Here is a 15,762-nt window from a genome sequence, read left to right on the forward strand (position 1 = left end):
GCCAACATGGTGAAACCTTGTCTCTACTACAAAAAAAATATATATACACACACACACACACACACACACATATATATATATACAAACACACACCACACACACACACACACACATTAGCCAGGCTTGGTGGCAGGCACCTGTAATTCCAGCTACTCAGGAGGCTGAGGCACAAGAATTGCTTGAACCCAGGAGGCAGGGGTTGCAGTGAGCCAAGATCACACCACTGCACTCCATCCTGGGCAACAGAGTGAGACTCTGTCTCAAAAAAGTGAATAAATAGGCCAGGTGCGGTGGCTCACACCTGTAATCCTTGCACTTTGAGAGGCCAAGGCGGGTGGATCACCTGAGGTCAGGGGTTCGAGACCAGCCTGGCCAACATGATGAAACCCCATCTCTACTAAAAATACAAAAAATTAGGAGGGTATGGTGGTGCGTGCCTGTAATCCCAGCTACTCAGGAGGCTGAGGCAAGAGAACTGCTTGAACCCGGGAGGCGGAGGCTGCAGTGATTGCACCACTGCACTCCAGCCTGGGCAACAAGAGCAAAACTCCATCTCAAAAATAAATAAAAAATTAAAATAAAATAAATACCTAAATAAAAATTAAAAAATAAAAATGGACAAATGATTTGAACTGACATGTCTCCAAAGACAACATACAAATGGCCAAATATATGAAAAAATGTTCAACGTCACTAATCATCATGGAAATGCTAATCAAAATCACAAGATATCATCTCACTTCAGTTAGAATGACTATTATCAAAAATACAAAAAATAACAAACACTGGCAAGGATGCACAGAAAAGGAAACTCTTATACACCATTAGTAGGAATGAAAATTAGGACGGCCATTATGAAGAACAGTATGGAGGCACCTCATAAAACTACAAGTAGAAAACTACCCTACAATCCAGCAATCCCACTACTGGGCATTTATCCAAAGGAAAACAAAAATCACCATAGAACAGAATACTATTTGGGCATAAAAAAGAATGAAAGCTTGTCATTCACAGCAACATGGATGAACTTGAAGGACATTATGTTAAGTAAATTAAGCCAGGCACAGAAAGATAAATACTGCATGTTCTCACTCATATGCAGTAACTTAAAAAGTTGATCTCACGAAGCTAGAGAGTAGAATAGGGGTTCTTAGAGGCTGGGAAGAGTAACGGGTGGGAGGACAGGGAGATGGTGGTTAAAGGATACAAAATCACAGCTAGATGGGAGGAATAAGTTCTAGTGTTCCATAGCACTATAGGGTGATTACAGTTAACAAGAATTTATTGTATGTTTTTAAATAGCTGGAAGACATGATTTTGAACACACAAAAATAATAAATATGTGAGGTAACGGGTATGTCAATCACCCTGATTTGATCATTATTTATTGTATGTATTGAAATATCACTCTGTGCCCCCATAAGCATGTACAATTACTATGTGTCAATTAAAACTTAAAAAAATCAAAAAAATTGTCAGAATCTTCATATTCAGGGTAGAAAATTGCCAGTTTGCTTTTGACAAACACATGGGTGATTTCTCTCCTTAAGCAAAGATAGCTGCCTTTAACCTGTGCTGGAGAGGAAAGCTCATAACACAGGAGGTTTTAACCAGTAACAAGAATCTCCTACCCTTCCCCTTGGTTCGCCTTAATGCTACAGTAAAAATTCACACACAACAGCAGGAAGTGGAGGAGCTGGGTCTGTGTCCACCCCTCATAGCACAGGTTGTCGGGGAGAGAAGAGCAGGAAAAATGGAACCTAGATGGCGAGAGTCAATCAAGATGAATCTCTGAATTCTGCTCCTCCTCAGGGTTTCATTTTCTTTTCCGTGATAGATAAGCTTTGGCTAAAACAGCTTATAAAGTCTCCAGTTATTTTCTGATAATATGAAGTGTTCCACATTGGAATATAAAATATTAATCACTCCCACTTCTAAAGCTGACGCACGCATCAAACCTTTCTAAACATGCTTGGAGAGCACCCTCAGCTCCCGCGTTGTCCTCAGCCTACACTCAGCTTTTGAAACAAAAAACAGAAAGTACCAAGAGAAAGAAACGCTTTTATTGTGCTCCCATCAAGCCTCAAAAATATATAGACTTTGTAGGGAAACTATGAAATACATTCCCATTTTCATTTTTTAAAACTTCCTGCAACATTATGCAGATAGGCAGTCCTCATTTTGCCTATGTCATGGTCTAAATGTGTCCCCCAAAATTCATGTGTTGGAACTTAATCCCCATTGCAACAGTGTTCAGAGGTGGGCCTTAATGGGAGGTATTTTGGTCATGGGGGTCTACCCTCATGAATGGATTAATGCTGCTTTAAAAAAGGATTGCCGGAGTGGCTTTGCTCTTTTTCACTCGTCTGCCATGTGAGGATACAACGTTGGTCCCTGCTTGCCCTTCCACCTTCTACCATGTGAAGACCTGGCCCCAACAGATACCAGATGCTACCACCTTGATCTTGAACTTCTCAGCCTCCAAAATTTTGAGAAATTAATTTCTTTTCATTATAAATTGCCTAGTCTGTGCTATTCTGTTATAGCAGCACAAAACAGACAAAGACAGCATAGTACTGTGTAACTGAAATTTGTGCATATCAGGACCATGCAAAAGCAAGGACTGCCTGTGCCCTTACTTAGTAATTTATGACTGCCTAAAATGAGAAGCAAAGGGACTACGTGACTAAAGGCAGTTGTGTAAAGTTACTTCTCTCATCCCTTTCAAAGCCATCTCAAACAACATCAAGAAAAAAAATAGAGGGAAAACATCTTCTTAAAAGGAACAAGGAAAGAGCCACAACACCAAAGTACGAAATGATGCATACCTGAAAAATACCACAAAATCTGCCTAAAAAGGGGAAGATGGACAAGAGATAATGCTTGTCTTCAACTTTAAGCTACTCATAAATGTCCACGAAAGTTAGTGTTGCAGTCCTGAGAGGCTACTCCATTCATTAACCTTTGATTGGATCTTTCGAATAGGGTAGGGCATGAGAAAAGCAAACTGATCAATAGTCAAAAGAGGTCAATGTCAAGGAGAAACCATGGTGAGGTACAACTTTCGTTATCGAGGACATGACATCTGAATTGAAGTATATTGCCAGGGAAAAAGAGGAAAGAGATACAGCCATTATAGATGATAAAACAGAGAGGCTATGACTAAGGACTTTATAAGAGCTCCACTAACGTTTTGGTTGCTGAAAATTGAGAGATTACTTCTTCATCTCAAAGATACCACAGGTAACCTGATTCTCTGATAAAGGAGATCAAAGAGATACAAATATTCAAAATAATATTACAAGAAATCATACGAAGATAAGCAAGTTGGAAGAACTAAGAAAAACATGGAAGAGAAAAATAAAAAAAACATTTATGAATTCAAAATCATATTGGAAACAACCAAAATTAGTATTCAGAAACATGGCAGGGACAAAACAAAATGCAAAAAATAAAGCTATCCACTGATGAGACTGCTGTCTTCTTGTAATACAACATAGCTTATATCAGATTGACCTTTATGTTTATATAGTAATTATAAACATTGGACAAAATATTTTTACAATGTTTGAAGGCATTGGAGAACAACCAAAATTAGGTAGAAACTTTAGGTAATTCAACCCTTGAAAGAAAGGAATTACACTGCTGTAACCCATGTTTATATTGCCTTTCCTGCAAGAGCATTTCCACTTTCCATAATGATAGTCTAGTAGATTTCAAGCAGAAAGCTGTAAGGCGATTGGTAAGAAGAGGTAGAGGAGAAATTTGGGGTTGCTAGGGTCACTAAAAATTAAAGAGGAAACCCAACTAAGAAGGGAGGCACAGAAAAGGGAACCCCTGTATCTAGGAACAAACTCCCCTCCACGTCATTGGCTGGCCTTGAATTGCGTTAGCAAGAAGTGAGACTCTCAGTAGCAAAAAGGAAGCAACAACAAGAAGGCAAAAGGAGCTTAAGCAGAGATTTCAGCAGCCGCCTCTCTCAAAGGAAATGGAGTTTGGAATTTGAGTCTCACTAGTTAGAAAGACATGGTAATCACTTCAGGATTTCTGTTAAAGACCAGAAAGACAACACCCTGAAAGTAAAGTTCGTGTCCCAAGACCAAAAGATTTGTCCTAAGACTAAGAGCAAAACTGAAATGAATCACTCTAACAGTATCTGAAATCTAGTCTATACAAAGCCTAAATCAAGCCTATGAAATTCAAAGTGATTTGTCAGTAATGTACTTACCATAATAAAAGCCAGCACTCTTTAGAGAAAGAGAGCAGAATACAGATTCTCTAAAACATATTAATAAAAATGCCAATATCCAACATTAATAAAAATAAGAAATGTAATTCATACTCAAAATAAATAAATCAGTAAATAGAAACAGAACTACAAAATCTCAGATGTTAGATTAGCAGAAAATGACTTCAAAATAGCTATGATAAATACATTAAAGAATCTATAAAAGAATTTCTCACCCTTGGCACTATTGATATTTTGGACTTAATAATTCTTTAACATGTAAGAGGCGTTTGTGTGCCTGGTAGATGTTTAACAGCATCCCTGGTCTCTACCCCCTTGATAGAGTTTGGCTGTGTATCCCCACCCAAATCTCACCTTGAATTGTAATAATCCCCACATATCAAGGACAGGACCAGATGGAGGTAATTGAATCGTGGGAGTGGTTTCCCCCATGCTGTTCTCATGATAGTGAGTGAGTTCTCACAGATCTGATGGTGTTATAAGCATCTGGCATGTACCCTGCTGGCACTCATTCTCTCTCCTGCCGCCCTGTGAAGAGGTGCCTTTCTGCATGATTGTAAGTTTCCTGTGGCCTCCCCAGCCATGCAGAACTGTAAGTCAATTAAACTTTTTTCCTTTATAAATTACCCAGTCTCAGGTATTTCTTCACAGCAGCGCGAGAACAGACTAATACACCCCTAGTTAGTACTCTCTTAGATATGATAACCATAAAATGTCTGCAGACATTACTAAATATTCCTTAGGGGAGGAAATTGCCCCTGGATGGGTCCCACTGGTTATATAGGAAAAGAACTACGTAACAGATGAAGAGGTAGGGAATTTTAGGAACGACATGGAAGGTATAAAAGAGAAAGAAAGAAATTCTGGAATTAAAAATACAATATCTAAAATTTTTCAATTGGATAATACTATTGAAAAAATGTTGGATGGAATAAGTACATCTGCCTGAAGACAAAAAATTATCAGTAACATAAAGCAGGTCAATAAAATCATCTAACCTAAAGCACAAAGAGGGAACAAAATTGCAAAACGTGACCAAAGCTTTAGTGACTTTGAGGTCTGTACCATGCTGTTTAACATACCTGTAATTGACATCTCTAAAGAAAAGAAGCAGAGAAAGCAGCTGAAAAAATGTTTTGGAAAAATATTAACTGAAAATGTTCCAGATTTTGATTGATAAAAATAGCAATTTGCTAATCTAGGAAGTTCAGTAACCCCCAAACAGGATGAATACAGAAAAAACTACACTTAGACAAAATTGCAGTCAAACTGCTGAAAATCATAAGTAAAATTTTTAAATCTTGAAAGAAGAAAAAAAGAGACATACTACACACAAGGAAACAATGATAAGAATGACAGCTGAATTCTTACCAGAAATAATGGAGGCCAGAATAAAGATGTCATTGAAATGACATCTTTAAAGAGCTGAAAGAAAAAAAACCTCTCAAACTGGAATTCTGTATCCAATGGAAATACCCTTCTAAAATGAAAGTGAAATAAAGACTTTTTCAGATGAACGAAAAATGAGAATGTCATTTTTGTCAACAGCATACCCACAATGCAAAAAATACTTAACTGAAGGAAAATGAAACTAGATAGAAATTCATATCTATAGGCAGAAATGAAGACTACTATCAGAAAGTGTTGATTATGTGTGTTGGCATAAAGGACTTATTTTTCTTAAATTATTTAAAAGTTAATTTATAGTTTATAACAAAATTTAAAATACTGTAGTATGAGATTTATAACATAAATAGAAATAAAATATATTACCATACTATCACAAAGGATAAGAGGAGATAAATTGAATTACTCAGTTTTATGTTTTTATATAACAGCAGTTTATATAAAAACATAAAACATTTTATATTCAGCTTATATATGAAGCTGTGTGATAAATTAAGATTGTATATGTTATTTCCTAGAACAACCATGAAAAACACATGTCTAGATAGAAGTATCACTAACAAGCCAGTAAAGGACATAGAATGAAATAAACAAAATACTAAGTTAATGCCATAGAAAAGTTGAAAAAAAATACAAAAATTAGCTGGGTGTGGTGGTGCACACCTGTAGTCCCAGCTACTCGGGAGGCTGAGGCAAGAGAATTACTTGAACCCAGGAGGCAGAGGTTGTAGTGAGCCGAGATTGCACCACTGCACTCCAGCCTGGGCAACAGAGCGAGACTGTCAAAAAAAAAAAAAAAAAACAGAAAGAAAGAAAGAAAAGAAAAGAAAAAGAAGAGCCAAAGTACAAAGAAGAGTCAACAAATAGCAAATAAATGGAGGTTGTGAATTTTAAACTCAACAGTATCAATAAGTACATTAAACATATATGAACTAAATACCCTAATTAAAAGGCAGGGATTGTCAGACTGGATTAGAAAGCAAGATTCAACAACAAACCATTTACAAGGAAACAGCTTTAAATATGAAGACATATACAGATGGAAAGTAAAAATATGGCAGGGAAATTTCCATGCACACTTTAAGCATAAGAAAGATGGTATAGCTATATTAATATCAGACAAAATAGACTTCAAATCAAGGATAATCAGAGACAAAGGAGGACCTATGTTTTTTCAGTCAAGGTGTCACACATGTCACCCTGGCTAGGGTGCAGTGGTAAGATCATAGTTTACTATAATCTCAAAATCCTGGGCTCAATCTACCCTCCTGAAAGAGGGATATTTTAAAATGATACAGGAGACAATTTATCAAGAAAAATAACAATCCTTAAAAATGCATGCACTTATAAACAAAGCTTTAAAACATATGAAGCAAAAATTGAAAGATATAAACAGAGAAAAGAGAAATCCACTCCTACATTACTTTTTTCCCAGATCATCACTTAACCCACATCCTATAATAAGCAATAGGGAACTGTATTAAAAGTATTCATTGTGCCAAGGACCTTATATGCATTATTTCCTCTTCCTTGCTGGAGTGCTTATTGGGCAGTAATCCTGTGCCACCTTCTAACAATTCTTATATTGTTACTCAATTCAGTTCATTTGCTAATTTGCCAACATATTTATTGGCTAACACTATGTATGGTCATCATTATGTAATTTCTCACTTACATGGTTTTCTTATCTCCCCTTCTAGTACAGGAGTCAAGATTCTTGAGAACAAGGACCTGTCTTCCTCACCTCCCAAATTATTTCTCTTTTCATTTATCACAGAGTTTAATGTACCATCTGGAGCATATTAAGCTCTCGAGGGTGTTTGATTCACCATTTATTGCTGTTTCCTACTAGCCTCCTGCAGGAAATAATCTAATTCCAGTCCTACTTGAAGAAGGGGCTCTCATTAGCTTTTGGATTATAAATTATCACTCAGTCTGTTGGGCCTGAACACAGCAATGGACACTATACATATGCCATTGATGACAGGATGTCTTTGGTGGCAAGGGATGGAGAAAGGACAGAGAGGAACTTGGGTAATCCAGTCTGAAGTAAGCTGGAGGGGGGAGAAGAGACATAAGTGAGTGGGGAGGACTTTTTTGATATGGACTCTCACCCACCATCCCTCCCTAAACATTGCCTCTTCTCATTGTACAGCTTTTATGGAGCCCTGCCAAGCAATAAGCAGTGTCCAAAAGTACTACCATGGGGGTGCATTGAGCCCTGCCAAGTGCCATGGAGATGGCAATGAGGACAGACTATTCAAGCACAATCAACTTTATCAACCCCTAAAGTTATTCTGCAGATACACCAACAGCTGCAAAGATGACTGTAGAAGGATAGTCACTGAAACACTGAAGTAATTATGACAAAACTAGAAACTTTCATTCCCATCAATAAAAGAAAGATTAAATAAATTATGAAACAGACATATAATGGAGTACTATACATTCATCAAAAAGAATAAGTGACTGAAATAAAAAGAGTTCCAAAGTATTATTAATTGAAGAAAAGCAAAGTGGAAGTCAGTTTTAGAATATGGTCATCCTGAAATAAAAATTTAAAATACACACATGTAAGACTAAAAGATATATTTTGGAATACATAAAATCTATTATTTTTAGTATACTATGGAATGTGTATGTGTACATATATATTAATAACTTATAACATTCCAGAAGGATATATAGAAAAGCATACATGTAACAAAATAGTGACTTCTGGGACATGGGGATGGGATCAGAGATTAAATGAAGATGTGTTTTTCATCATTAACCCTTATTTAACTTTTTATTCAATTTATGTGCTATTTTAATAATTTTTGAAAAATTGAATAATATTTTTTTGTTGCAAACAGCTTAGCTGGAAGACCTTACAGAAAAATTCTACTACAAACACACTGATTTAACATAAAAGAATAAGGCCACTGGAACTCAGGGACTTCTGTCATCCGTTCCAAGTCCTGGAGGCAGTTAGAGCAGAACTGGGCAAAAAACCCAGATCTTGCTCCACTATACCATATTTCAGCCTTTAAATATCAGTATCACCTGCCAGCATATTGCTCTTAAGGTCAATATTCATGAAGTGTATACAATACCCACAGGAATTTCTTTTTTAAAAAAATTTGGGTGGGAATGGAAAATGGAAAACAGTTTGGCAAGTTAAACATAGAACGCCTCTGTGTTCCAGCAGTTCCACCTCTGGGCATATACTAAACAGCAATCAAACCATAGGACCACCCAGGCACTACAGGAAGGTTCAAAGCAGCATTATTACTAACAGCCAAAAAGTAAAAATGACCCAAACATCTAGTGTATCGGACAATAAAAAAGAAGCACTGACACATGGCACAATGTGGATGAACCTTGAACACATGCTAAGTGAAAGAGGTCAAAACAAAGGGCAACATATTATATGATTCTATTTACATGAAATGTCCAGAATAGACAAAGCTCTAGTGAGAGAAAGCAGATTCACGGCTGCCTAGGGACTTGGGATAGGACAGTATGGCTAGTGGGCATAGGTTTTTAGTTATATTCTAAAATTAGCAATGAACGCATTACTAATATCAGAATATTAGTAATAAAAATATTCTGAGATTGTGGTGATGGTTGCACAAATTGTGAATATACTGAAAGGTATTGAATTGTCCATGTTAAATGGTTGAATTGTATGGTATGTGAATTATATTTTAATAGACCGTTAAAATTAAAATCTTGGTTCTGTAACTTTCCATAGGTCTGAGAGAAAGGGCTAGAAAAGGGGATTCCACCAAGAATGAAAAGGATGACTGGCTCAGACCGAGGCCTTGTGACTTAAATGAGCAGCTCTTCTTTACCCCTTTCTGCCCTGGGAGATGGAAAAAGAGGGAGCCAGAGAGAAGGGATGGGAAGAGTCCTGAGAAGACCAGCAGGTCACACTGGGAAGCTGGACTGTGAGGGGCTCAAGATTGCAGTTGCAGTTGTCAAAAAGCAACAAGGAGACCAGGCCAGAAGATGGACGTCCACCTGATTCTACATTGTGGGTCCCGCCTCTTAATACTGTTAAAATGGCAAGTAAATTTTAGCATGAGTTTTGGAGGGGACATGCAAACCATAGCATGAAGTCATGACAAATTGTGTTGCATAATGGATGGATCTGCTCTCCACAGGGGACTTGTTAAAATTCTTATTTCCTCTCACATACATGTCTTTCCCATTAAATACAAATCAACTAGGGATTTTTTCCACAAATTTTAACACTCTTCTAAATATCTATTTCTGTGATGAGTTCAAAGAGTAGAAAGATGTTTTGGAGCTTTCTGAAATCCAACACATCTAATGACTTTTAAATGTGTCTTTATGGCTTTACTTTTAAGAATCAGAAAAACACATGTTTCTGGAATGACCTTTATTTATTAATTCAAATGTCCATGCCCTGTTTGCAACATATTGATTCCAAATCATACAAGACAAATGCTAACAATGTGCTTAGCTGTGTAACCCTGGACAAGCTATTTATTGCTCGAAGTCCTCGCTATTCTATAAAATGGAAATGAAAATGCCACATACTTGATAAAGGTGTTTCATAAATAAGGGATGTATGGAAGCATTTAACCTACAGCTGGCACAGTGGATTATGCAGTAAAAGTCACTTGTCATATTCGTTTATCTCTATGGAAAAGAGTTAGTAGAAGAAGGAGCAGGGATTCGAACGCATGGTGCCTAACTTCAGCTCTCTAGCTCCAACCTTTGCTACACTTTCTATAGAGAAAATAAAGCCCTCAGCACAATGCCTAGCAATTGGGAAACATGCAATTAATCATAGTGACATGGTGACTGTGTTCATGAACCTGGCCCTACTCTAGGCAGGGATTTACAACTGTACCAAAATAAATGTGCAAATGTACAAAGACCCCAAAACAAAAACAATGCTTCAGATTATAAATTATGGAAGAAAAATGGCTACTAGAGACACCTGGCATTCACTACCCCAAACAAGAACCAATGCAATTAATAAACAGCTAAGGGAGAGTGCTGACACATAGCAGAGGAGTAGAGATGCACCCATGGTGATTGGAAGTCCAGGAGGTCAACACGGAGCCCCATATCCTCTGCCTGGATCAGATCTGCCTGGGGTCAGGAGGGCCTTCCCATTGTGAAGAAAAGTAAGTAGAAAACTCCCACCAACCCTCCTTGCCACCACAAACACCTATGGTGCTTACAAGAATCTCCGTGGTCCTCACAATCCTTAAACTCAGTTTGGAGAACTGCTAGGAATTCACACAGCCACATTGCCCTAGATTAGGAGCACAAGGTATGCATTCCCCATTCCAACCCACTCCTGTGAACCAAGCTACTATAGCACAGCACCATCTTGAGACCAGAGTCACTTTTAGGGCACACCCTACTCTGGAGGCCAGTGCACCTCTGGAGTACTAGGGCTCTGTCTTCATTCCACCAAGCCCACGCAAGTAGCTGGATGCCACAATCCTAGCTGCACAGAGCTTGGGCCTAGGATTGGCTATGACTCTGGTTTTGCAAAGCAGGGGAACTAACCTCCACCACCACACTACCAGCCAGACGAACAGTCTGCCAGTCCTATCTAGAGAGAACATGCTTTTGAGCCAGCCAAGCCACTGCAGGCTCTCTCCCAAGCAAGAGAGGCCCCTGAGCCTCTGAGCAGCTGATATGCCCCAGAGCCAGGAGGATACTTATATTTCCATGCTCAGGATTTTCAAAACAACCCCAAAGTGCTCCAACACCACAGACAAGACGTGGCCTGCCCAATGGCCCTGTTCCCCCATTAAGGACCTGAGAGACAGCCCCATGGCCCACCGCTGGTGGACATGCTGCAGGCTGACCAAGCAGCCCTGCACCTGCATACTGAGCCTGAGAAATCGTTCTGTGCCTATCATTGGCCTGAGAAATCATTCTGTGCCTGCCATGAGCAGACATGCCCCCAGGCCAGCCAAGCAGCCATGTTTCCATGTTTCAAACCTGAGAATAGCCCCACGGGCCACCTGCAGCAGACACACCCTTAGGCCGGCCAAGAAGCTGTGTGTTTGCATCCAAGACCTGAGAAACAGCCCATGGGCCACTCCTGGCACACACACACACCCAGGACATCCAAGCAACTCTGTGCCTGTGCTTCCTACCACAGTAACAGGTCTGTGTCCCCACCCCAAGTGAACCAGATCCTAAGTTGGCCAACCCATCATGTGCACACATGTACTCTTGACCTGTTGACCTGAGAAACAGCCTGGTGAGCCCATCTCTGGCAAAGTCACACCACCATCACTACAAACTCTATCAGCCTAAGCCATTGAGAAACTTGCAAACACCATTAATGTATATTACAATCGAAGAAACTATACAGAGAAAACACTACTGTGTACACCTAGAACAAAGGTGAATGCACCACTGCAAACTAACACCCCAAGACCCATTCAGACAAATAAATCTTTTCCTATAAAACCCACTTATAAAATTGGAAGAGGTGACTCTTCTACTAGAAGCATAGAAGTCAACACAGGGACACATTAACCATGAAAAAGCAACAACAAAAAAGCCACCTTCAAAGGAAAACAATAATTCTCCAGCAATGGACCCTAATCACAAGGAAATACATGAAATGCCAGAGAAAGAATTCAAAATAATAATCTTAGGGACACACAGTAAGATAAAGGGAACATAGACAATTCAATGAAATCAGAAAAACAATCCATGATTTGAATGAGAAATTCAACAAAGCAATAGATATAAAAACAGAAATCCTAAAACTGAAGAATTCAATGAGTAAAATTAAAAATACAGTCAACAGCTTCAACAACAGATGAGACCAAGCAGAAGAATTTCTGAACTTGAAGACAAGTCTTGTGAAATAGCACAGGCAGACAAAAAGAAAAGAATAAAAAATTATAAAGAAAGCTGACAATTTATGAGACATCATTATGCAAACAAATATTCACATTATGGTCATTGCAGAACGAGAAGAAAAAGGAAAAGGTAAGAAAAAAACACATTTAATGAAATAATAGCAGAAAGCTTCCCAAGTCTTGGGAGATACATGGATATCCAGGTCTAGGAAGCATAAAGAATTCCAAATAGATACAACCCAAACAGAGTCTGTCTGAGGCACATTATAGTCAAATTGTCAAAAGTCAAAAAGAAAGAAAGAATTCTAAAAGCAGCAAGGAAAACACGTCAATCATGTATAAGAGAATCCCATTAGACTAACATCAGATTTATCAGTAAAACCCTTACTGGCCAGGATAGAATGGGATTATATATTTAGAATACTAAATGAAAAAAAAAAACACCTGCCAGCCAAGATTATTATACTCAAGAAATCTATCCTCCAAAAATGAAGGACAAATAAAATATTCCACAGAGAAGCAAAAACCAAGGAAATTCTTCAAGGAAATGTTGAAGGGAGTCCTACATCTGGAATTGAAAAGACAATGATGATCATCATGAAAACATGCAAAACTAAAAAACTGACTAGTAGAGCCAATATACAAAAGAGGAAGAAAAAGAAATCAAACCTGTCACTGCAGAAAGTCACTCAGCCACAAAAATAAACAATAGGAGGTCAGGAGCCCGAGACACAAGAATCACTTAAACCGAGGAGGCAGAGGTTGCAGTGAGCTCAGATCACACCACTGCATTCAGCCTGAGCAACAGAGTGAAACTGTGTCTCAAAAAAAATTAATTTTAATTTTAATTTAAAATAAAAATAGAAAAGGAAGTAAGAAACAAGGGATATACAAAACAACCACAAAACAATCAATAAAATGACAGGAGTAAGTTCTCACCTATCCATAATAGCCTTGAATGTAAATGGATTAAATTCCTTATTTAAATGACATAGATTGGCTGAATGGATTTTTAAAGGACCCAACTATAAGTTGCCTGCAAGAAATTCACATCACCTGTAAAGACACATATAGACTGAAAGTGAAGGTTGGAAAAAGATATTCCATGCAAACAAAAACCAAAAGTAAGCAGAAATAGGTCTACTTATATTGAACAAAACAGACTTCAAGTCAAAAGCTATTTAAAAGAGACAAAGAAGGATACTATATAATAATAAAAAGATCAATTCAGCAAGAGAGTATAACAATTATAAATACATATGCATCCAACAATGAAGCACCCACATATATAAAGCAAACATTATTAGAGCTACAGGGAGAGATAGACTCCAATACAGTAAGAATTAGGGACTTTAACACCCCACTCTCAGCATTAGACAGATCGCCTAGACAGAAAACCAACAAAAAACATTGAATTTAAACTTCACCATAGACCAAATGGACTTAAAAGACATTTATGAACATTTCACCCAACAGTTGTAGAATACACATTTTTTAAATCAGTACGTGTAACATTCTCCAGAAGTGACCATATGTTAGAACAGAAAACAAGTGTCAAAATATTTTTAAAAATTAAATCACATCAGGTATCTTATCTGACCCCAATGGAATAAAACTAGACACCAGTAACAAGAGAAGTTTTAAAACTACACAAATTCATGGAAATTAAACAACAGGCTCCTGACTGACTAATGGATGAAGAACAAAATTAAGAATGAAATTTTAAAATTCCTCAAGACAAAATAGAAACACAATATACAAAAACCTACAGGACAGAGCAAAACAGTATTAAGAGGCAAGTTTACAGCAACCTACATAAAAAAAAAAAAAAAAAAACTAGAAAGATTTCAAATAAACAATCTAATGATGCACCTCAAGGACCTAGAGAGAAAAGGAAGAACCATCCAAACTCAAAATTAATAAACACTAGAAAGCAAGAACAAACGAAATTCAAAATTAACAAAAGGAAAGAAATAATACAAATCAGAGCAGAAACAAATGAATTGAGACTCAAAAATACAACAGATCAACCAAACAAAAAGTTGATTTTTTAAAAAGATAAGCAAAATTGACAAATCATTATCTAGATTAAGATAACTGGAGGAAATCCAAATAAATGAAATCAGAAATGAAAAAGGAGTTATCACAATGGATACCGCAGAAATACAAAGGATCACTAGCAATTACTGTGAACAACCATATGCCAATAAATTTGAAAACCTAGAGGAAATAAATAAATTCCTGGACACATACAACCTACCAAGATTAAACCAAGAAGAAATAGAAAACCTAAAAAGACCAACAACAAGTAATGAAATTGAATCAGTAACAAAAAGTCTTACAACAAAGAAAAGTCCAGGATCGACAGATTCATCACTGATTTCTATCAAACCCTTAAAGAAGAATTAATACCAATTATTTTCAAACAATTCCAAAATATTGAAATAGAGGGAATTCTTCCTAACTCATTCTATGAGGTCAGTATAATACCAAAATCAGACAAGGGCATAACAAATAAAGAAAACTACAGGTCAATATCCCTAATGAATATAAATGCAAAAATCCTAAACAAAATACTAGAAAACCAAATCCAACAACACATCAAAAAGATAACACACCAGGACAAGATGGTATTTATCCCAGGAATGCAAGAATGGTTCAACATATGCAAATCATTAATGGAATATATAGATCACATTAATGGAATAAAGAACAAAACCATATGATCATCTCAATAGATACAGAAAATATTTTCTTAAAATTCAACATCCTTTCATGATAAAAAAAAAACTTGATAAATTAGGTTTAGAAACAAAGTGACTCAACATAATAAAATCCAAGTATGACAAACGCACAGCTAACATCTTACTGATGGAGAAAAGCTTTTATAAGAACTGGAATAAGTGAAGGATGCCCACTCTCATCACTATTATTCAACATAGTACTGGATGTTCTAACCAGAGCAATTAGGCAAGAGAAGGAAATAAACAACATCCAAAATGGCAAGGAGGAAATCGAATTGTCCCTGTTTGCCAAGAATACAATACAATATTATACAGTAAAAAAAACTGAAGACTCTACCAAGAAAACACTTAGAATGATAAACAAATTCAATAAAGCTACAGGATGCAAAATTAACAAAATCAGTAGCATTTCTATACATGAACAACAAACTAGCTGAAAAAAGAAATCAAGAAAGCAAGCCCATTTACAATAGCTACAAAAAGTAATATAAAATACCTAGGAATAAAT

This window comes from Chlorocebus sabaeus, chromosome 9 (assembly GCF_047675955.1).
Source record: "Chlorocebus sabaeus isolate Y175 chromosome 9, mChlSab1.0.hap1, whole genome shotgun sequence".
NCBI lineage: Eukaryota > Metazoa > Chordata > Mammalia > Primates > Cercopithecidae > Chlorocebus > Chlorocebus sabaeus.